Source organism: Zonotrichia albicollis, chromosome 15 (assembly GCF_047830755.1).
Source record: "Zonotrichia albicollis isolate bZonAlb1 chromosome 15, bZonAlb1.hap1, whole genome shotgun sequence".
Lineage (NCBI taxonomy): Eukaryota > Metazoa > Chordata > Aves > Passeriformes > Passerellidae > Zonotrichia > Zonotrichia albicollis.
The window spans coordinates 17038298-17060235 of NC_133833.1; the positions used below are offsets into that span (position 1 = coordinate 17038298).

At 52.2% G+C, this 21938-nt stretch overlaps 1 protein-coding gene across 3 annotated transcripts in view; it reads left to right on the plus strand.

The window, feature by feature from the left end:
- The first annotated feature begins 953 nt into the window (after window positions 1–953).
- Window positions 954–21938, plus strand: part of SIL1 (SIL1 nucleotide exchange factor) — a 411179-nt gene continuing 390194 nt past the window's right edge. The window contains exon 1 of one of the 3 annotated variants that reach the window (XM_074552116.1): window positions 954–1064. The gene's annotated coding sequence lies outside the window, so the exon portion shown is untranslated. Of the gene's footprint in view, window positions 1065–1089; window positions 1249–16900; window positions 17020–21938 lie in introns of those variants that run through there. The other 2 variants (XM_074552117.1, XM_074552119.1) reach the window with 2 other exon arrangements.

Here is a 21938-nt window from a genome sequence, read left to right on the forward strand (position 1 = left end):
GATTTTCCATCATCTCTGCAATTCCATCACTCAGTTGCAGTTGGGAGAGGGGTGGGAAATGCTTTGGCATGATTTTAATCAGCAGAGTGCTTTGAGTGAATGAGGTGAGGGGACCAGTGAGCTCCCTGTGCCTTCTCTGACTTTCTCACCTCATTTCAGCATCAACCAGGGGTGCCAAGACTGAGAATTTACACCCTTGTGTTTACCTGAAACCTCACTACCTTCCTCAAAACCTGTGAAAAATAAAGGGGGTGCTGAAGTAGCCTGTGGCAGGGACGATGTGATGTGTAAAGCCAACATCTCCAGATCATTGCAAATATTCCCTCCTGATCCCAGGCACCCATCCCAGATATTCCCACCTTGTCCCCAGCCCAGAGCACTGGGTGCCACCTCCAGCCCTTGGACATCTCCAGGGCAGGGGACTCCATCACCTCCCTGGGCAGCCCCTGCCGAGGCCTGACCCCGCTTTCCACAGAGAAATTCCTCCATTAGTCCAACCTAACACGATGCACAGAGGCGCACCAAAGCAGGCAGTCCCGTCTGTCCCCTCCTGAGGGACAGATCCTCCAGGACGGGGCTGCTGCCCGGGACACGCCGTTCCCACAGCCAGGGAGGCTCCTGCCCTCCCAGCGCAGCTCCGGCTGCCGGGGCCCGACCCGGGACACGGCTCAGCCCGGCGAACCCAGCCCGGGACACGGCTCAGGCTCAGACTCAGGCTCAGGCTCAGGCTCAGGCTCAGGCTCAGGCTCAGGCTCAGGCTCAGCCCGGCGAATCCAGCCCGGGACACGGCGGGGCCAAGACAGCGCCCCCACGGCCGCCTCACAGGGCACAGGCGGGGCCAGGATCAGGGGGCGGGGCCAGAATGAGGGGGCGGGACCAAGGGCTGTGCTGACAGACAGGCACAGGTTAGGGGGTGTGGCCAAGAATGGGGCCGTGCTGAGTGAGTGGGGCGGGGCCAGGGGCGGGGCCAATGGCAGGAGCTCGTGCAAGGACGGCGCTGATTGGCTAGAGCAGGGCCGGGGCGGGGCGGCTGAGGCCGGGCGGCGCGTGCGCAGTGCGGAGCGGTGAGTCGGGGTGGGGGGGTAGCAGGGGGCGGTGGTGCTGGCGGCCCGTGAGGGCCGGGGCATAGCTCCGGGTCGGGGACTCCGATCCAGGACGGGAACTCCGATCCGGGACGGAGCCCTGGTCCCGGCCCGGGGGTACCGACTGCTGCCTCCCTGCTTTGCCCTCGCGCGAGCGGACCCGGCGGTAAGGCCTTGCCGGGTGGAGGCTGCCCGCCGGCCCGGTTCCCCTCATTGGCTGTGGCCGGGCCGTTGGGGACGTTGCGTGTGCGGCCCCGAAGGCTCGGCAGGCCCGGCAGGACAGGCAGCCTGTGCCGCTGGAGTGCTGCAGCAAACGCGTGCCCTGTGAGGGGCACTAAGGCACACAGTCGGGGCAGAGCAGGGGTCCCTTACACTCAGGGGTTTTAAACAAAAATCTTACACGTGAGTTTCCCCCAAAAGGCACAGTTTGGATCCTGCCTGGAGCACGAGGCTGCGTGACCTCTGGCCTACTGTGTGCCCAGGCTGCTGTGGAATAAAAACGCGCTGGAAAAATTGAAGTAGCTCTGGGATATTAAAATGGATGTTTCTTCAGGGTGTGCGCTCTGTAACACGAGGTCTGAATTTTAAAACTGGTTTAATTGTTTTGGTACAAGCCTGCATATGGTTTTCTGGCAGGAGAACTGGTGAAACGATGCATTCCACAAGGCCAGGAAGAGAACGCTGAGCAAATGGGATTTTGTATATAAACACTGTTTGGAATGTTGCCTTAAAATGTTTAAGTTCAGTGGTTGAACTTGCATTCAACCACTTGCATTAGGAGTGAGCTTTGACTGAACTCTGATGCTGCCCACCTTCAGGAGGGTCTGGGTTTACACCAAGTTCTATAGACACAATTTCTTAAGGTTAAGTTATTTATTCTGCAGTGTTTCTCTGCTAGAACTAACCCAGTCCGAGTGCAGCGCAGAGGCAGAGCTGCCTGCGCTGGTGTTGCTCAGTGTGCCTGCCAAAGGAGGGTGATCTGCAGAGGCATTTCTGTGGTGGAGCTGTCTGTGGAAGAGGCTGGTCCGTGCACAGCCCGGCAGGAGCCTTTTAAGTGCAGATAAGTGTCCAGAGGATGTTAGGAGATGATGGCACGCCCTGTCATTTACCGAACGTGCTGCTGCAGTGCTCCTGCTCCCTGTCATCATTTGAATCAATTTGTTCTCTGGGAGTAGCACTGTTAAGGGATGCACTTCTAAGTTTCTGTCTTTTCTTTCCCCCAATCATGCCTTAAAATGACCCAGCCTGATCCACTTAGTTTTTCAGCAGCCTCTAGGGTATTTCTGTGGTGGAAGTATCCAAAATACTGTCCCAGAAACTTCAGTGTAGGAGTTCAGCTCCCAGAGGTGAGAGCAGCAGTGTTCCTGGAGGCTGCTGTCTGTGTGACCATGTATTTACTAAATTTGAAGGGATACAAATATGATTCTTGGTAAGAAATCAGCTGGAAACAATTCCTGATGAACTGTCAGAACAGCCTTTGAATGCTCAGTGTTGTCCTGAAGCAGCACAAGAGCAGGGCTGGTGCTACTGCCACCACCTTCTTCATTTTTACAGTGAAGAATTCCTTTAGCCTGAGCAATAAAACACCTGGAATACTCCGGCATCCCCACACCTGTCTCTGCTTCTGCTTGGGTTGAGCAGATGGGGTTGAATGCACAGCAGCCATACCTTGAGAATTTGTGAGGCAGTGGATTACTGGGATAAATTTAGGGATAATAGTCAGCCTTTCCGTGTGCTAATCCTCTGTGCTACTGACTCCCCCCGTGGCTTTTGTAACCCACCTCAGCTCTTACGCTCAGCGTTCTCCTCTGAGAAATAACGCTCCACTTAGGCTCGTGAGCGAGGTGAATCAGCTTTAATTAAGATTTGTCGAGCACTTTGTTGATAAGTTCTCAATAGCTGGTTGCTATTTTTTATGAGCACGCAGATATTCTTAGCACCTGCAGTGGGAAGTGACACAAGGCTGGGGATCTCTGGGAAGCAGCCCTGCCAAGGGAGACGGCGCCTGCTCACCGTGAGATCCATTCTGGCTGTGGTTCACCAGGCGGCTCAGCAAAACCCCAAATCCCTCTGAGTCTTTGGGAAATGTGAAATGTTCCTGAGAGCTAAGCCCTGCTTTTGCATGAGATTTGTAGCTTTTGCCCCCTCGCTGGGTATCTCCCAAGCTGGTTGGGTTTGGTGCAGCTGTGGTTCTGCTGTGTTCAGCTGTGTTCTGCTTTGTAACACCTTGTGGCAATGGCTTTTAACAACTGTCCCCTCAAATTAAGGTGTCTGGGGTGGGCAGGGCTGGGTGATGACCCCTGTGGGCTTCAGGCATTGCAGAGGTCAGTGGGGTGGAAGGGGAGGAGGGAAGCTGGGAAACCATGCCCTTCCCCAGGGCAGCATCCCATTCTCTGCTGGCTTCTCTGCTGCAGCAGCAGGTGGCAAATGAGGCTTGATGAGCTGTGTTAGTGAGGGATAAGGAAGGCGTGAATGGAAACGGTCACAGCAGTGCTGGCTCTGTGTTGTGTGGGTGCCCCTCAGCAGGATGAGGAGCTCTGTTGTATTTTGGGGAAGAGAAGGCTGTTCATTTGGCTTTGTCACTGCTGTAGGAGTAGCCAGATGGAGGATGCTAAAAGGAAATACAGGGCTGGAACAGCCTCCTTGTCCATGCCCCTGTCCTGAGCCCGGTGAGAGATGCTTGGCTCCAGGCTGGACAGTGGTGGGTAGTAGTGCAGATGTGGACAGGGTCCAGTTCCCTCTGGGCCCTGATGGAATCCCACTCTCAGAGCCTGACAGCCCATCTAACTTGTCCTTGCAGCAAACTGAGCAGCCAGTTTGTCTCTTACCTTCATAGAGCGAGGAGTCCTGTGGCTGGTTGTCCTTGTGAGTAAACTCTGTTAAAATCTGAGAGCTGGGACTGGCCCTGGAGGGAGCAAGAATGGAGAAACCCCTCCACAGCTGGTGTGGGGCAGCATGTTTTACACTGCTGACTGCTCTGCTGGCTGCCCAGACCCTCTGGTTTGTCTGTACCTCAGAGCTGATACCCAGCATGGAGCCCAGAACTGGGTATTTTATGTTCCTGGATCACAGAGGGGAGTTCAGCTCTTTGGAGCTGTGGTGTCACAGCACTGGCACATTTGGTCTGGTCCCCAGTTTTCCCCAGGTTCCCTCTGTCTGGAGAACTTTCCCCTGGACTCTGTTTGTGTGCTTGATCTCTGTTTGTGCTGTTTCCAAGTGCACTTCTTTGCATTGTTTTCCTTGCTTTTCTTTCTATTGATTTGTGGGTGTTTTGGGAACTTTTCTTCAGTTTATCAATTCCGATCATGACCTCCAGAGTGCCTCCAGCTCTTAACTCCTGGGCATCCTTTCAGGTTTTATAAAAGTGCTTTCTCTTCATTGTTCAAACTATTAATGGAAAGGTTGAACAGAAGCAGACCTGGGCTGAGCTCCCAGGGCTCATACACAAGGATTTCTCTTGTGGTGACAGGGAATTGCTGATGGCTACCCCTCAAGTGTGTGGGGTTGAGTTGCTTTGGTTGGTCTTTTTTTTTCTTATTAATGAGCACTGGGCCTCATGAAGGTGAGCTTGCCCAGACCCAGCTCCTCTGGCTATTGAAAGCATCAGATGGATAGAGTGAAAAACCTGCTTTGTGCTGGTCAGAGGTGTGATGGGCAGGTCTCTGTAGGGGAGGATTGTGCTCTCCTTCTGAAGGCTGAGGTGATTTTTAAGAGCTTTCATGAACTTTGTTCACCTGGGGCTTCTTGCTGACACTTGCTGGAGCTGGCACAGCTCGGAGACAATCCTCAGCCCTGCTTCCCACTCAGAGCTGCCTCAGCAATGGGCTGTGCGTGGGGGAAGTTGTGTCCAGCATCTCCTGTTCCCCTTTTCTCTCCATAGGTCTCTCCTCAGTGAGAGTTGGACTTGTCTGTATGTGGCTAAGGTAGCAAAAATGCATTTTTCTCCTCAAGCAACTCCAAGTTCCTTGCGTGGTTGCTCTTCTCTGGAAAAGATAAAACTACTTGTTCTGGAGGAGAGATTAATGACACTCATTTTTATTTGTAAATATTGTGTCATGGTGGGTGTGGTTGCAGGACACCTCACTGCACCAGGCCTCTGCTGTCACCTCAGTGCCAACAGCTTAAGGAAGAGCTGAAATAGATTTCACTGGAGCAAACATCTCTGCCCAACTCTACCCTCCCTGAGTTCTGTGAGTACTAAGCTGCTGGGCTCAGCTGCCTGAGGTTCAAGAATTGGTCCTTTTCTGAAGTGCTGTTCCATCTTTCTTTGCACATGGGCGTAACTGTGGGGTGAAATTTGGGCCCCACCGAATTTAAGGACAACACAGGGTGTTCATGTCTTCCTGCTCTGCTGGCTGGTAACTTGTGGTACCCAGCTGTTCAATCCAGCTGTGCTTCAGGGACACCATCAACAGGATGGAGATGCTGTCCCCTCTTTGTTCTCCTGTATTGGTCTGTGGCTGATGGAAAAGTCATGGAATCATGGAATATTCTGAGTTGGAAGGCACCTACAAGTATCATTGTGTCCAACTTGGTGGATGCCCTGACCTAATTTCAGTTCCAGGGGAGAAAATTCAGTCTCCCTAAAACCTTCCTATGGCTTCTGTTGGATTCTTCCTCACTTTTCTCCAGGGGGCTGTGTGCTGTAGTTAAATATATGGATGGAAAGGTTGTGTTCCACTCTGGATTACAGCTGAATCTCAGTGGTGGATAAATTGCATCCCAAGTCTAGTTTGCAAAGCCCTTTGGGCTTCATGGGCTGCAGGAAGCAGTATTTTATTCTGGATGTGTGTTTGCTGATAATTCTATAGGATTTGCAGACAGCAGGTTGTAAGAGCCCTGATTATACTGGTTCCCTGTGCAGTCAGACTCTGCCCAAATAATTCAAGTGCCTGCTGCAGAGAGAGGGAAAGGAAGATGGAAGGATGATTTAGAAATCTCTGGAGTAGATGGGAAAAAGATGCATATGTTGATCTGAAGGAGATACCAAGCCACATATATGTCTTCCAGCATCTAAATAATAGTCAGGGTTTTTTAAATGGTTGCCTACTTAAAGCCCAAATAATTCCTTTAACGGCAGGTTTTAAAGGTTTAACCTAATTTTAGAATTTTTATTTCAAGTGTCCTTCCATAAAATTAACTTTTTGAATGCAGAATGCTTTAATGTCTTCCGTGTTGGTGCTCATTTGCAAGAAATCTCGGCACAGTTATTTCTTATGTACCGGTTAAATCTATCAGCCAACAGATGTCAAGTGTAGCAAAAATGCTATAATAATATTATGGTCTAATAATAGTTATAATGATTCTAATTACCTGGTGCAGCTTTAAAGAGAGGCAGATTCAGAGATGAGTGCAAAGGAGGTGTTTAACCTTGAACTGCAGAGGCAGGGCTCTTCCAGAGGTGCCTGTGCTGCGCCCTCTCCTCCCCATCAGACATCCCCCTCCCTTTATTCCCTCCAGCAGACTGGGAGCAGCGCTCTGGTGTGTTTTTAATGTTCAGACCTCATTCTGGCTGTGCTCAAGGAGTGCTGGTGAGCTGAGGATGAGCACGTTTCCTGCAGTACCTGGGAGTGTGAAGCCTGCTCATTTTCAGCCTCTGTCTGCCCTGCTCTTGGCGTGCTCCCACTGCCTGATGATTGTGGCACTCGAGGATTGCTCCCACCCTCGGGAGCTGCAGAGCCTCAGCAATCTCCATCCTCTCTGCAAGCTGCTTGTGCTGCTCTTAACTATTAGGGGAGGCTTTGCCACAGCCTGGGAAGCACAAAGGCAGAGTCTCCTAATGGAGAGCATTGGGGGTGTGCAGGTGAGTGGCTGAGAGCTGTTGATCCCTACAGAGGCTTTGCTGTGGGGGTAGGAGAGCACTGGGCTGGTGCTTGAGTGCTGTGCTTGCCTTGCCTTCGACAGGCTGGCCCCACAGAGCCTTGTCAGAGTCTCCTTCCCCAGCTGCTCCATGTGCCAGCCCTGTTACATCTTTCCCAATGCCCTTTCACCACCGTATTTTTCCTTTAGGAAGGATGCTGGGCTGCATTTGCTGTGTTCCTGTGGCTTTTGCCCGATGTTGCTGAGTGCTGTTAGTGCCTTGGGGTGCCAGTGCTCATTGTGGCTGTAGTGTAATGGATCCCCTCGTGTCACAGCTGCTCATTTAATCCTGTGACATGAGGGGTGAGGAGTCCCTGGCTCACAGACCAGCAGCCTGTCCACAGAGGAAGCTCTGTGTGGGCTGGAAGTTGACAGCTTTCAATGATTATATGCTGAACCTTCTTCCTATAAATAATTGATTCACAGGCTGATGAGAACTACAGGAACTTGTCTCTCAGTTGCTGCTCCCTGGCATGGACAGCAGCTGGAAATGTGCTGTTTTCCTATAAAATGGATCCAGAGGTGCCCTTACAAGGTTTTCTTTATTTCCAGCCTGCTTGTAGGCTGACCTGCTCTGCTTCTCAGGGAAGCCCTGCCTGCCAACACCTGCAGCACACCTTGTGCCAGGCCTGGTGCTGCTGAGAGCTCTGCCACCTGCAGCCTCTCCCTGGGGCAGGTTCAGCCTTTCCTTGGGCAAGTTCAGCCTTTCCCTTGGGCAGGTTCAGCCTTTCCCTTGGGCAGGTTCAGCCTTTCCTTTTGGGAGGTTCAGCCTTTCCTTTGGGCATGTTCAGCCTTTCCTTTGGGCATGTTCAGCCTTTCCTTTGGGCATGTTCAGCCTCTCCCTTGGGCAGGTTCAGCCTTTCTTTTTGGGAGGTTCAGCCTTTCCTTTGGAGAGGTTCAGCCTTTCCTTTGGGCATGTTCAGCCTTTCCCTTGGGCAGGTTCAGCCTTTTCCTTTGGGCACATTCAGCCTTTCCCTTGGGCAGGTTCAGCCTCTCCCTTGGGCAGGTTCAGCCTTTCCTTTGGGCACATTCAGCCTTTCCCTTGGGCAGGTTCAGCCTTTCCCTTGGGCACATTCAGCCTTTCCCTTGGGCAGGTTCAGCCTTTCCTTTGGGCAGGTTCAGCCTTTCTTTTTGGGAGGTTCAGCCTTTTCCTAGGGCAGGTTCAGCCTTTCCTTTGGGCAGGTTCAGCCTTTTCCTAGGGCAGGTTCAGCCTTTTCCTAGGGCAGGTTCAGCCTTTTCCTAGGGCAGGTTCAGCCTTTCCCTTGGGCATGTTCAGCCTTTCCTTTGGGCAGGTTCAGCCTTTCCTTTGGGCATGTTCAGCCTTTCCTTTGGGGAGGTTTGCCTTCTTGCTGGAGTCAGTGTGTGTGTGTGTTGGTGCATCACCATGGAGATGAGGCCACAGGAGCTGCAGGGCGCAGCCTTTTCCAGGCTCACGTGAAGAAGGATGCGGTAACGGGCTCCTCTTATTTAGGGAAAATGATTTCTTGGAGTAAATAAATCGTCAAAGAACACTTGGCATCAGCTCAGGTGCTATTAAGGAGAAGATCTCTTGAAGCCAGAGCTGTGAGGCTCATGCAATATTCACCTACTTTGCTGTGTTCCACATCAGGCATTGCCACTGTGCCCAGTGCTGACTCACTGTCCCATTTGTGCTTTTACTTACCCCGAGATAACAAAGCTCCTGTTGCTTTTCTCCTCCCTGTGTAGGTATTTTTCATCCTGCCACAACAGCACGTTCCTGGATCCTTTCCTTGCCCACTGAGTGTCCAGGCTTTCAGTGCTTTGAGTGGTTACAAGGCTTCACTCCCATGGCTGCTGCTGCTTTGGCTGGGTTTGGGGAGGACATGTGACCGCTCTGGCTGTTCGTCTCTGCCCGGTCACGCGTAGGATGGCTCTGGGACAGCCCGCGCTTCAAAGGACGAGTCTGGACTCTTCACATTTTCAGTCTTCGATATTGTTTATTATTTCTTATCTACAAAATTTTCTTCCAGCCCGACAGAGGTCTGACCAGCAAGGCAGCCAAGGGCACTCTGACCTCCCACTGGGCAGTTGTCTATTTTTATACTAAAAACTACGTACATCATATTTACCTTTATTTCCCAGTGCCTTTCACCCATATTAGCAAGTGCAGCTTCACCAAGAACCAATCCCACAGTGCCAACACCACCACAGAAAATGGATGACAAGAAGAAGAAAGAAGGACAAGACACTCCCTGATGCCTCCATCTTGTCTCCATAACCCCCCTGTACCAAAACCCTAAAATCTATATTTCCACCTTGTAAATACTTAATTCTTACACCATTCATCCCCAAGTGACTCTCTTGTCCTCAAACAGGTGACACATCCCTTGCAGGGTCAAAATCCAATCACCAAACACTTCTGGCAACATTCCAGGATTTCCAAGCCCCCCCAAGGGTTGTCTCGGTAACTCTGGACATCCGGAGTGATGTGCTGAGCTCCCACTGCCGTGGAGGGTGTGTGGCTGCAGTGAGCTCTCCCCCATGCAGAAACACCTCTCTGCGTTGAGCACTCCCCAAAACCCTGTTCTGGTCATGCAGACGTTCTTGGGGGGTTGGGGACACTGCCCTTTCCCTGTGCCTGCCCCTGGCACACTCTTTCCTTTCCAGTTTCTGGTACACAGAACCCTCCCAACAAGGTCTGGAAGGGCCCTGTGGCAACTCTGCCTCATTGCCTCCATGTCTTACTCCAGACTTCATCTGTAAACATCTCTTTGCCCTTGCTAAAAACACTGTCTCTTAATTTCTCTCTGCAGGAGTATTATTTAATTTGTAACAGTTTTAGGACGTTATTTGAAAAATCCGATATGAAGCTGTATTTCATTTACAGTAATGATCCACTAATGCAGGCATATTTCAAAGGCAGGCAATGCAGTACTGTGGGATTTAATTAAATTTTGTTTTTCAACTGAGCATCAATAGACAGACAATAACAAATGGTGGACAATATGCATACAGAACAAAGTCTCTTCATTTTCCTTTTCAAGACTGTGGAAGTGAAAATGTATAGCCCTTAAAATGGACTTGGCCTGCTCACAACTGCTGCTTTAGTGTATTTAACTCACTTCAGGAGGAGTTTTTTCTTCTTACTCTGACTTAATTAATTTTCTTGCTCTCTTCCTGCCCACAAAATAAACTCTTACACTGTGGAAAATTTCCAGCAGGAGCCGTGGGTGATCTAAGTGCTTCTGCAAGTTCTGCATGTAGTTTTGAATACTGTGTTGGTACCTAGTGTGTGATGGCTCCTCCAGATGGGCCCTCCTGAGGGTGACAGAACAGAAGGGCTGGGTGTGAGGTTCCTGTCTCTGGGAACTGGACATGGCATGTGCCAGCCTTGGAGAGGGAGGGGAAAATGGTATTGCTGCCATGGTTGTACTCAAATCAGGAATCAGTAAGTGGCTCTGGAGTGCATTTTGTTCCTCTTCTCCCAGCAAGCGTGGGGTAATCAAGTACAGAGTGTATGTGGGGAAGCTCAGCAGAGTGTTCCACGTCAGCAGGAGGCTTCTGGGAACCATCTGAGTGCTCACAGCATGGCACTTGGACACGTGTTCTTGGGTAAAGAAATTTGTCACTGGTGCTGTTAATGGGCTCCTTTGTTCAGATTTGAGGAGCAGGGTGAGATGGGCTGGCTGAGGCAGATTTGGTTTCTCCAGGTGTCTGGAGAAATTACCATTGTTCAGGAACAGAACCAGAGTTTGCTGAGGAGCCCGATGTGAGTGTGTGACTCCCACTGCACTCCAGCCCTTTGATTCTCTCAGAAATCTCTCAAAGGCTGAGAGCTGAAAAAAGCATTAATTTTTCAGAGGAAGAGTCTCCATTCAGAGATGTGAGTTCAAGCCATGTCCTGGGTTGATGCCTAAAGCTTTGCCTGCTTAACCTGCCTTCAAAGGCTGGGGGCAAGGGCTGTACCTGGAGCTGGCACTGCCTTCCAGCCCTGAGCTGGGCTGGGTCACAGTCCAGAGAGCTGCTGGCTGGAAACTGGAGCGTGCAAAGGCTGGGAATCTGTGGGAACCTGACTCCTGATGTCTGTGCAGCTGTACCTGCCTGAAAAGCATGGCTGGAAATGACAGACTGGAGGCTGTAACCTCCTCCTCCTCCCTGGATCTCAGTGTAACACTTGCCATGTTCCAGGCACAGCCTGTGTTGTTTGCTCCTTGCTGGAAGCAACACCGTGAGTCCTTTGCAGCTCTCCTGGTGCCTGGGCCGGCTGAGGGTGTGTTCTGAGCTGGGTGAGAGGCTCCTGGAACAATGGATGGGGTCCTGTGCTCCTGCCTGCCCCTGTGGCTGGAGAGGAGTCCTGGTACAGATAGAAGGGGTATAAATAGAACTCGTCATCAGGCACCGAACGCTCCTTAAATAAACTGGGAAACCCCCACACAGCTGAGGTTTGTACTGGCCCTGCTAATGCTGGGGGAATGCCCCATGCCTGAATCCTTGTTCTTCCTTGTTCCTTGCTTTAGGCTGCCAGATTTCCCATGTGCTCACTTCCTTTTGTTCATAGGCAGTGTCAAGGTTCTGCTGCTGGGGTCTGGGGCAGGAGGTTGCTTTCTGGTGACTTGAAGCAACACGTCCAGCTTCTCCTGTCCTTCCTTTGCATCTCCTGCCTTTCTGCCTGTGGCTGCTCTCACTGTGCCATAAACTAATCTCCTTCCAGCCAGGAACCTCAGGCCTCTTGCAGATTCACTTTTATGGGGCCATTATCCATCATCTATAGAAGGAGAGGCTTTCCTGGCTGTGGCAGGGCTCAGGTGGCTGCTCCCAGATGGAGCACACTGGATCATCTGGAGCCAGTGGCTGAGCCCTGGGCTGAGGGATGTGCCCTCTGTGCAGACCAGGGAGTGCTTGAGCCTGGTCTTTGCAGGAGCAGGTGAGTGATTTGAGATCCTCACAGTACTGCTGGCATGATTTATTCTTCCAGAAGTGCCCACAGCAGCTTTAGGAGTTTGTTCTGCCCAGCAGGATCACAGGCAAGGACATGCCTGGGCCCTGTGCTTTAGTGGCTCTTGCAGGACTGTACAGCAAACAGGACCTGCAAGGGGCCTCAGCACAAGGGCACAAGCCCAGTGCATGGGGAACTGCAATGGTGCTTGGGAGTGAACAAGAATAAGTCTATTTAAAATGAAAAAGTAGTAATCTGTAATGCAGTTTTGAGGGAATTCTTGTAGCAGGAGAGCATGTGCTGGCTGGGAGGGAAGAAGCACTTGCTCAGACAAGTGATAATCCACTGCAGCCCGTTCCAGACACCTGGCAGATAGAAGCCTTCCTCAGGCCTCCCTGGGATGAGCGAGGTGCTGTGCCACTGGATGAGGAATGTGGAGTTTCTGGACTATGTGGAGTGCTAATTTAAACACCAAACCCTTGTTCCTGATGGGAGCTGCTGGTGTCTGCCTGGCGTGGGGTGCTGCACGGGATCTGCAGTCTCACAACAAGGAGTGTGCTGGGCTCCTCAAGCACTCGGGGCTGACACGGCCGGCTCGCTTCCTTGGATTTCTCCTCTGGAGTCTGGCAGCCGTCTGCTTCAGGGAGCACAGTGGCCTCATAAGAGTTTATTTGATCTGACACATGACAAATTGTTTCTGCTGGCGGCTACTTGAGGCACAGTCTGTTCGCTGGCAGCCGCGGCTCTGCGGGCGCTGGGAAGTGGAGGAAGGCAGCCCTGCCTCCTCCTCTTAGGAAACATCAGTGCAGGGAGCGTTGCTGTGACCCCCCCTGCCATCCCAGCCTCCTTTCTGCTGCTTGGTAACGGTGCTGCTTTCATGGATTATTAATGGTGTTTGTGTGCTGGGTGTGTCTGCAGGTGCTGGTTGTGGCTCCCATGGCGTGTTGGCTGCAGGGCAGAGGAGAACCTGTGTTCTGGAATCACACCCAGTTACCACTAAAAACACTTCGTTAAGTTCCTTTTTTTAGGACACCCTTTTAGCTCTGCAATGAGCAGCAGAATATTACATTCCTCAGCAGAATAAAAAGTACATGTCCCCTGTGAGATAGTGTAAATACATTTTATCTGTTCTATTACCTGCAGTTTTCAGAATATGTCCCCTAAGCATTTTAATCTTGTTTTCCAGAGTTGTCTCAGAGTGAGGAATTGCTCCTATTTGCAACTTTGGGAATGATTACTTGTTCATTAATTTCTTCCCTTTCCTGCCGTCCATCTATTATTGCTTCCAAGAGGAAAAAAAACCTCTCTGTAAATCTCCTCCAAAACAGGGCTGAGTGCCTGATTAGACAGAGAGTTGTGTGTGCTGGGAATGTGTTCCCAGGAGATCATCCTGGAGCTGTGCATGGAGCCCTGGGTGCTGCTGTTCCATGCCCTTGGGCACACAGAACCCACCAGGTGACGCCTTTTCCTTGGTCTTAAAATTAAGAGCCAGACACAGTTAGGGGATAAAGATTTTTTATCTTGGTATTTAATAAATATCTTCATAGTGCACCACTTCACCAAGGTGGAATGTGCTGAAATGCACACACATGGTATACAATTTATAGACCTTGCAAATTAGCATATTTAACAAAGATGCCTCAATGAGAGGCTTGAAGGAATAGGGCTTAATTTTAGTTTACAGGATGTATTTTAGAGGGGATCTTGGTTTCTCAAGATAGCTTAGGGCTTTCTGGCCTCCATCTGAGAGGCCTTTTGGATATTTGCTTTTCTGACCTAACAGAATGCCAGCCTTATGGTAAGTGATCAGTCATAAGGAATTACAAGTGTGCGTGTTAAGGGCACTGAGAATACATAAAAGGTATATAAAAGAAAAGGCAAAAAAATCCTCATGGCATCACAGGTGCTTGGGCTGGCTCCCTGCTCCTTGCCCTGGGGTGAACAAGCCCAGGGCAGCCGGGCATACTTGGGGCACACCTGGGGCACACCTGGGGCACACTTGGGGCACACCTGGAGCACAGGTGAGGCAGGAGCTGGAGTCAGGGCAGCTCCAGCACCCGAGCAGGGCTTGCTGCTGCTGTGCTTTGCCTGCAGTGCCGGGGCTCTTACAAAACAGGACCGAGATGGGACAATGCAGAGCAGTTCCTGCTGCCACGCTTTTGTCCAGCAGCTAAAAGCCAGTTCAGAGGGTTTTGTGGAAGCCTTGTTTGCTTTGGTCTTTTTTTGCTCTTTCTTTAAGTACAGACTTAAAAGAGCTGGAGACTGGAGGCCACTGTAGTTATTATTTCTTCCTGAATAGCACAATAAATGTGCCATTTGTCAGGGTCCTTGCCTCAGAAAACATGTGGCCTGTTCCCACTGCTGCTCCCTTTGACATACGAGGAACTGCCCCTGCCTGCCTCTGGGTGTGTGGAGATTTCTCACTCCCTCATTGGGGTCAGTGCCAAACTTGTCTTGATGTGTGACGTGTGTGGTCACTGGAAGTCACTGTGGAGGCTGTCACTGAAACAGCCTGGATTCACAGAGCAGCTTCATTTAGATGGCAGCTGATGGAGGAGCTCTGCAGAGCGGCTGGGTAGAAAACCTGTGTGCAGGAGGGGACAGCTGAGGGCTGCAGTCATCGTGGGAGAAGCTCAGACATGTACAGACGTGGTGTGGCAAACCTGTGGTGGATGTGCCGTGTCCCACCTGCCATGGCACCACCAGGATGCACGGGCAGCTGCTCAGGATGTTCTGGTGTCTCACAGCAGACAGGACGGTGCTGCAGGTGCCTCTTTGATCAGAGCTGAGGGTGTGTGTGGGAACAGCCTGCTGCTCACTCTGACAGCAGATTTCGAGCTCTTGGCTTTGCCAATCACCTCACAGCAAACACCAAGACATGGGAGTGAAAGTCCCTGTGTCCTTTGGCTGCTGCTTGGGTGTTTGCAGAGCCAGCAGGTGCAGTGACAGCCAGGACTGTCAAAGGAAGAACCCTCTGTGGAGCAGTGCTGAGTGCTGCTCAATACTGAGATATGCCAGTCCATGAAATGGCTCTTTATAGGGTGTCTCACCAAAAGGATTTTCCTTTTGAGTGTCTGGATCTCCTGCTGTTGGTCTAAACTCCAGATGAGAAATAGTGCATTAGCTGGAAGGTACTGAGGTTACAGAGTAATTGTCCCTTGGAAGAGAAAATTGTGGAGGAAACCCACTCAGAACACATCTCTGTTTTTCTCCTTCCTCAGAGCAGGTTTAGGAGTGCTGTGGCTGAGGGGCAATGGGGATGGAGCTGAAGTACAGCTGAGTGAACCCCACAGCTCTGAGGAGCAGGGAGCCTGGTTGTGGAGCTCAGGAGGGACCTGGGAGCTTTGCTGGCTCTTTAGTTCTCTCTCCATAACCCGTGAGTGCAGATCTCCTGTGGCAGCAGAGCGTTCCTTGTGAGGGGAGCCCGTGGTGCTGCGGTTCCAGCGGCGCGTGCAGGGTCCCGTGGCAGTGCAGGCAGTCACAGGAAAGCTGTTTCATAACCTCTGCTGGGATTCATGAGATGTTCAGAGACAGGTTCTCCACTTAGTCAACGTTTTATAAGGATTTAAGGCTGAGGAACTCTTTGAAGCACCGATGCAGCTTGTTCTGCCATGACAAGGTGGAGATGAACGCTGGCGTGACTTCCATTCCCAAGGAAAATGCTCTTTTGCACGGATCACAAGCTGTGGCTCTGCTGCTGTTTGAAGAGACCTGAGGAATCTCAGATCCAGACACTCTGTACCACATCAAAGCCTTCCCATCTGAAGGTGAGGTGATGGGGAGCTCCAGCTCCATGTCCTTCATGCTTGGGCAGCAGAAGGAAGGAAGGTCCCTGAACCAGGAGTTGCTTGGAGGATCAAAGCTCTGCTTAGCAGAGGCTGATAGGGCAAAAAGCCAGGATGGCAGCACGAAGGACAAGCCCTGCAGAAGATCTGGGCCATCTGACAGCAGACCTCCAGAGGGGCCTGGGAGACCCTTCTGCTGTGCTGGAGGAGTGGGGCCAGCATCTCCCCCCAAGGAGGCAGACCTGCAGTGTCCTGCGCTTGACTGGAGCCATTCCGTGGTGCCTGAGGGATTGTTTAATTAAAAAGAATGCTGCACCATCACATTTCAACTGTTTTCTCCACACATTGCTGCAAGTAACATCTAAAATAGCTGTAAAAGGCAACAAACCATTCCCCAAAGCAGGGGTGGCAGATGAACAACAGGAGAGGGAAGGAATTATGTTCTCTTTCTGCTTTCTGTGTCTGTGCATTTGCTTCTGCATTTGCAGGCCTTGGGGCTTGTTTTAATTTAAATTTCCTTAGGAAAAACCCTGTTGAAGGAATGCTGCCTGCAGTGGCTTTGGCTGTTCTGCTTTGGCTTTGTCCTGGGGAAGCTTTGATGGTTGGGGAGCAAGAGTTGCTTTTCAGTCTTGGTGGGAAATGCCTGGATAGAGGAACGGCAATGACCACAAGAGTCACTTCTGGATGGTGGGACTGGCAATCTCTCAGCTCTGCCTTCATGCTCATTCCTGTCCCAGGGCTTATTTAATTGCTTAACAAAGGCATCCTCTGCGACCACTGAGAAAGACCCAGTGCAGGGAGGGAAAAGAAGGAAACTTGCATCAAGCCTTTGATCCAAGCACAGGGAGCTATTGCTGCTGACCTCAGTGTTTGTAACCATGGTGTCTGTGTTGGAATGGAGCAGCTGAGCCCCAGTGTGGGCACTGATGTGTCCAGATTGATGCAGGGACTGGGGACAAAGCCAGGACTGGTCCTGAGGGAACCTGTGTGGCAGCAGGTTGTGTTCATCCTCAGAGAGCTCCTTCCTCCCCTTCAGGGGTGGGTTTGAGATTGGCTTGTTAGGGCTTTATCCCAGGTTTTGCTGCCAGTCTGGCAGCTCCTGACTGGGTTTGACCCACGAGGTGGATCCCAGTGGCCTCTGCCTTTTCAACTGGGAGCTTGCCACAAAACTGGAAGCATGTGGGAGCCAAGCCAGGGCTGGACATCCAGCCAGGCATCCCATGAGCTCAATCCACAAGCTGCTATGCCCTGTTATTCCTGTGCACATACCCAGGGCATGCAGCAGGCGAGCCCCACGTTTGCTGCCCGTGTGCCATCCTGCTCCCTGCTGCTCCCTGTCCCCTGGCTTGTCACGGGGAGTCAGAGCTGTCACCACCGACTGACGCTTTGTGGAGAGGTGAGAAAATGCATTTTTCATGAAGCTCACAGCTCGTGGCTCCTGGCGGATCAATAGGGCAGCTGGAGGAGTCCTTTGCGTGCCCCCTGTTGGGGCAGCTCTGTGCCAGTGCTCTGCAGGGACTGGCACAGGGTTCCTTGGCTTGGCACTCCCCTTGGGAGGGAAACCTGCAGGCTGAGCTGGGGCTCCTGGCTGAGATTCAGCCAGGGCAGGGGTGGCTGTGCTGGGCAGGCAGTGTGGTGTGGCTGCTGCTGTGGGAGTCGTGTGCTGGATCCATCACTGCTGGATTTCTATAACAATGAGCAGGATTTTTTTTTTCATGGTTTCTTAACCTCTTAATTGAGTTTCTTTATAGGGGAGCTGGCATCTGACAGGGGAAGGAGGCTGTTATTCCCTATGAGAACCATGGGTGAACAGCAGGAACTTGGAAAATATAAAAGATATTTCCAGAGAGGCTGGGAATAAGCCAGTTAAATCTTTGGCAATTCGAGGGCCCAGCTGCAGTGGGACATCAGGATTCTCTGGGACCTTGTTAGTGCAGCATGTGCTTTCTTTCCTGTTAGATTCTTCAAGCTTGGGAAAGCAGAGGGGATAAAAACACACAGAATGCTGGGAGACTCCTGGAATAGTGTGAGGCAAGGTGTCACCTTGCAAATAGGAACTGGTGGAAAGGATAGATCTGAGGGGGGGAGAAAACATCACTTATTGTATGTGCTGTGCATGGGAAATTGCAGCAAGGATGGGAGAAGGGAATAGGTATGGGTAGGATGAGAGGTGTTTTTGGCTGGGATCCGGGGTTGGGGAGGTGAAGAGGAAAGGAAAAGCTGTTTCATGTGGTTGAGGTCAGGCAGTGTGGCAGCTTTTAGAAAGATATTTTGTCCTGAAGGTCCTTGTGTATCTCTCATCTCCAGGCAAGTCCTGAAGTCCTAAATTGGAGCAAATCAGCACCAGTGCTCTGGTGTGGGCCCAGAGGTCCCTGCCAACCCCAGAGCTCTGAGGAGTCAGTGTCATGTGGTGTGCAGGCAGAGCAGAGCCCTGCGAGAGCAGCTGCCAGAAATTCAGAGAGATGCACTGCTTATAAATAATAAATGATAAATTCAGCCTCTGATCTCCGAGGCACGCTCTGCTTCTGCACACTCCATGCTGGCAGAGAAGATTCCCCATGCTGGACTCAGCAGTCTGTCTCTGGCGTGGAGGGTCTGGGGGGTGCTGGGGAGGCAGATCATGGAATTGGGGTCGTGCTGAGCCCCGGTGGAGCGTGGCCCCTTCTGCCAGCAGCACTAATGAGCGTGGCCCCTGTGCCACGGCCGCTAACGAGGGTGAGGGCAGCCTTGCTCAGCCTTCACACCACCCCAGCTCAAAGCTGTGCTCCTGCCCTCTGGAGAGCAGCGTTTTGTGTGAATGCAGCTTGCTGAATGAATTAATTAAGTCAATTTAAATGATAGACTAAACGATGCTTAGTGTTAAACTGTGCGAGCTGTATAAGCAGCAGGGTCAGGGTTGCTGTGGCCGGGTAGAAGGGGCGGTTCTGGCTTTATCCAACACACAACAACCCCTCCCCTGCTCTTGGGGGAGCTGTGGCAGTGCTGGTGAAGCTGCTGGTGCCAGGAGCTGCCCCCACCGTGCCCAGGCACTGCTGGGCTGTCTCCTGCTGCTGGACACATCCCTGGCACCTGGCAGGGCTCTCGGAGCTGTATTTGGTGGTGTCATGGCCAAGCTGCTGCTCGAGGGGCTGATGTGAGCTGATGGCTGCACAGGTAGCCTGGAGGGGTTATTAATATTTATTGTTATTATTTGTTAGCAGCGGTTACAAAGGTTGCATGAGTGCTCAGTAGATGCCAAGCTCTGTAAACATGTGTTCATGCCATGGTTATCCTGCCCCTGCCACCCTGTGCCCGTGTCACAATTCCCTCCTGTGGGCTGGTTCCAGTTTGGAGCAGGACCTGCTGCCCCTGCTCAGGCTGGGCCCAGCCAGCCCAGTTTATTCCTGCCAGCCTCAAAATGTGGCTTCCTTGCTGTGTGGGTTCTCTGTAGGCAGCAAGAAGGTGTTCCCACAACTTTTCCCTTTGTGTAGGAGTGTTTTTAACACGCCAGAGCAGAGTCCTAGTAGGAGTAAATGATGAGGAGCAGGCAAGAAGAATAAATGTTTTTTTTAAAGCCATTTCATAAGCGACATGAATGGAATGGTCTGTGTGGCAGCTACACCCTCTCCAGTGAGATCCTGAAGGTGTGAGGGGGCTGGCAAACAACTGCTGCTCCCTGGGCTGCCCTGCCTGGCTGGGGCTTCGTGCCAGGTGGGACCCTCTGGCAGGGCTTGGGGCTGGGGACACCCCTGGAGGCACAGGGGTGCTTTCCTGAGGACAGGATCCCTGGAGGAGCAGAGCTGCTGGGATCATCCTGGGCATTGAGCTCAGGTGATGGTGTGTGCAGGTTGTTCTGTGTGAAAGCACAGGCTTGTGCACACCCAGCTAGTGACTGCAGAAGGGCATTAGAGTGTGGCCTCCCAGTAATCCTCTGTGGCCTCCCAATAATCCTCCCTTTGCCCTCCAGCTGTTTCCTGTCCTAGGCATAGGCTGAATTTCATCTCCAAGCCTCCTCTTTCTCCTGCTGGTGTAGCTGTACAGTCAGCAAGCAGGAGGGACAGCTGGCCGCAGGGTGCTCCCAAGGTGTCTGTAGCACACCAGCAAACATGAGAGCTCCTCACAGACCTGGGGACCCTGTTGCTCAGAGGAGGAAATTTGCAGGTCAGGTCAGCTGCATTTCCTTCTCTTTGTCTGTGGCACTGCACAGCACTCAGCCCGTCACGGGGGGCTCGGCCCTGGATGCCACCATTGGAAGGACATTGTGTGTGAAGGGGATCTCAGCTCGCTGTGAGTGCACTCTGTGTCCTGAGAGCCTCTCCAGTCCCACGGCTGGCTGGAGCTCATTCCCTGAGCTGCTGTTGCCCAGGAAACTTCTCCTTCAGCCGCAGAGGCTGTGAGTGCTGCCAGGGCTTTGTGCCCTGCTTCAGCTGGAGGTGCCTGGGGGTTCCCATCCCTGCCCTGCCCTCACTGAGGGATCTCTGTTGGTGCTTTGTGCTGGGAGGCACACAATGTGCTGCTGGTGCTCCCCTTGCCATCTCAGTGAGGCTGGCTGGACAGAAACCTGCCCTGAGTTCATCTGCAGACAGTTTGTAAGGCTGTAATACCGATCCTGCTCCCTCAGGTCATCCCTAGGTGAAAACAAGGATTAGCTTATTGCTATTGATTATTCTTAGAGATAATTGGTGTTTTTGTATCAGCACGGGGGTGGCAGCAGGGCCAGGACAGTGCCTGTCCCCTGTGCTGGCACTGCTGAGGGACCTCCAGTCTTGTGTCCAGTTCTGAGCTCTCATGGCAAGAAAAACATGGAGGGGCTGGAGCATGTCCAGAGAAGGGAACAGAGATGGGAAGGGGCTGGAGAGCCAGTGCTGTGAGGAGCAGCTGGGAAAGGGGCTCAGCCTGGAGAAAAGGAGGCTCAGAGGGATCCTTCTCCAGGAGGGAGGAGCCAGGTTGGAGTCGGGCTCTGCTCCCAGGGAATGAGGGACAAGACAAGAGGAAATTGCCTACAGGCTCAGGGTGGGCACAGCAGGAATTTCCCCATGGAAAGGGAGCTCAGGGATTAGGAGGAGCTGCCCAGGGAGGTTTGGAGTCCCCATCCCTGGAGGAGTCCCAGGAAGGGCTGGAGGTGGCCCTGAGTGCTCTGGACTGGGGATGAGGTGAGGATCAGGCACAGCTTGGACTTGATGGTCTTGGAAGTCTCTTCCAACCTCAGTGGAATTCTGGAATTCTGCTTCTAGCTGGCTGCAAAGCCAGCGGCTGCTGTTGGGGCTGAGGGGCTCTGGGATGTCTGTGTGCTCTCCTGGAGCAGCAGGTCAGGGCTCAGATGAGGCTCCTGGAGGATTTGTTGGAGTGGCACAGGACGGGCAGCGCGGGCTCTGTGCTGGGCTGTGAGGGCAGCGCTGCCAGCAGCAGGAGGCATCAATGAATTGTGCTCCTCTCGCTGGCTGCCTTGGGGCTGTCACCTGTGGCTGTGGGAGCTGCATTCCCGGGGCTGTGCAGCCCCCTGTGCACAGCTCTGCCCTCACTGGAATGTCCCTGCTGATGGGGAGCACAGCTCTGTGCTGTTTCTGCTGCTGCTGGTGCAGACCAGAATTTCTGGAGCTGTGGAGCAGAACCTCCCAGCCAGCAACATCTCCTCCTCTGACAGGAGGATTACTGCTAGCAGAGGAGACTTCTCAGAGTCTGACCCTTTGCTCTTTCCCTAGTGCCTGATTTTGTTTGACAAAAAAGGATTATTGAGAAAAAAACCCAGCCCCTTCACTCTGCACAAGGGGAATTTGTGACCTTCCTAGTCCAGTTTTGCTGCTGCCTGGCTGCTGTACGTGCTGGATCCCCAAAGATGCCCTCAAATCCAAGCAGACATTCCCTGTGCAGGTGGGGTCACCATGACCACCCTTTCTGCTTCACAGGCTGCAAAGGTTGTTTCTGGAAATCCATTGTGTCCACAGAACATTCCATGTGGAAATCCTCTCCTGCTCTCATTGTGCCCACAGAACATTCCATGTGGAAATCCTCTCCTGCTCTCTGCCTGTGTCTGTCTGTAAGGAGATGTCAGCCCGTGCAGGCTGCTCTCCAGGAGCTCCAGAGCTCCTGTTGCACATGTTGGCTCCTCCTGCCTACCTGGGACTGAAGCAAAGTGCTAATTGTTGTGCAGATGTCATCTGCCAGGCAGGCAGGAGGCTGGAGGCTTGGAAGAGGCTGTGCTGTCATTTGCTAGCAGCCTCCTCGGTACACGTGAGCTCTATTTTTATTGGGAGTGTGCGTTTGCTTTCAGCCACTGCTTTGTTGAATTTCTCTTTCTTTTTTTTTTTTTTTTTTCTCTTTTTATTTCCAGGCTTG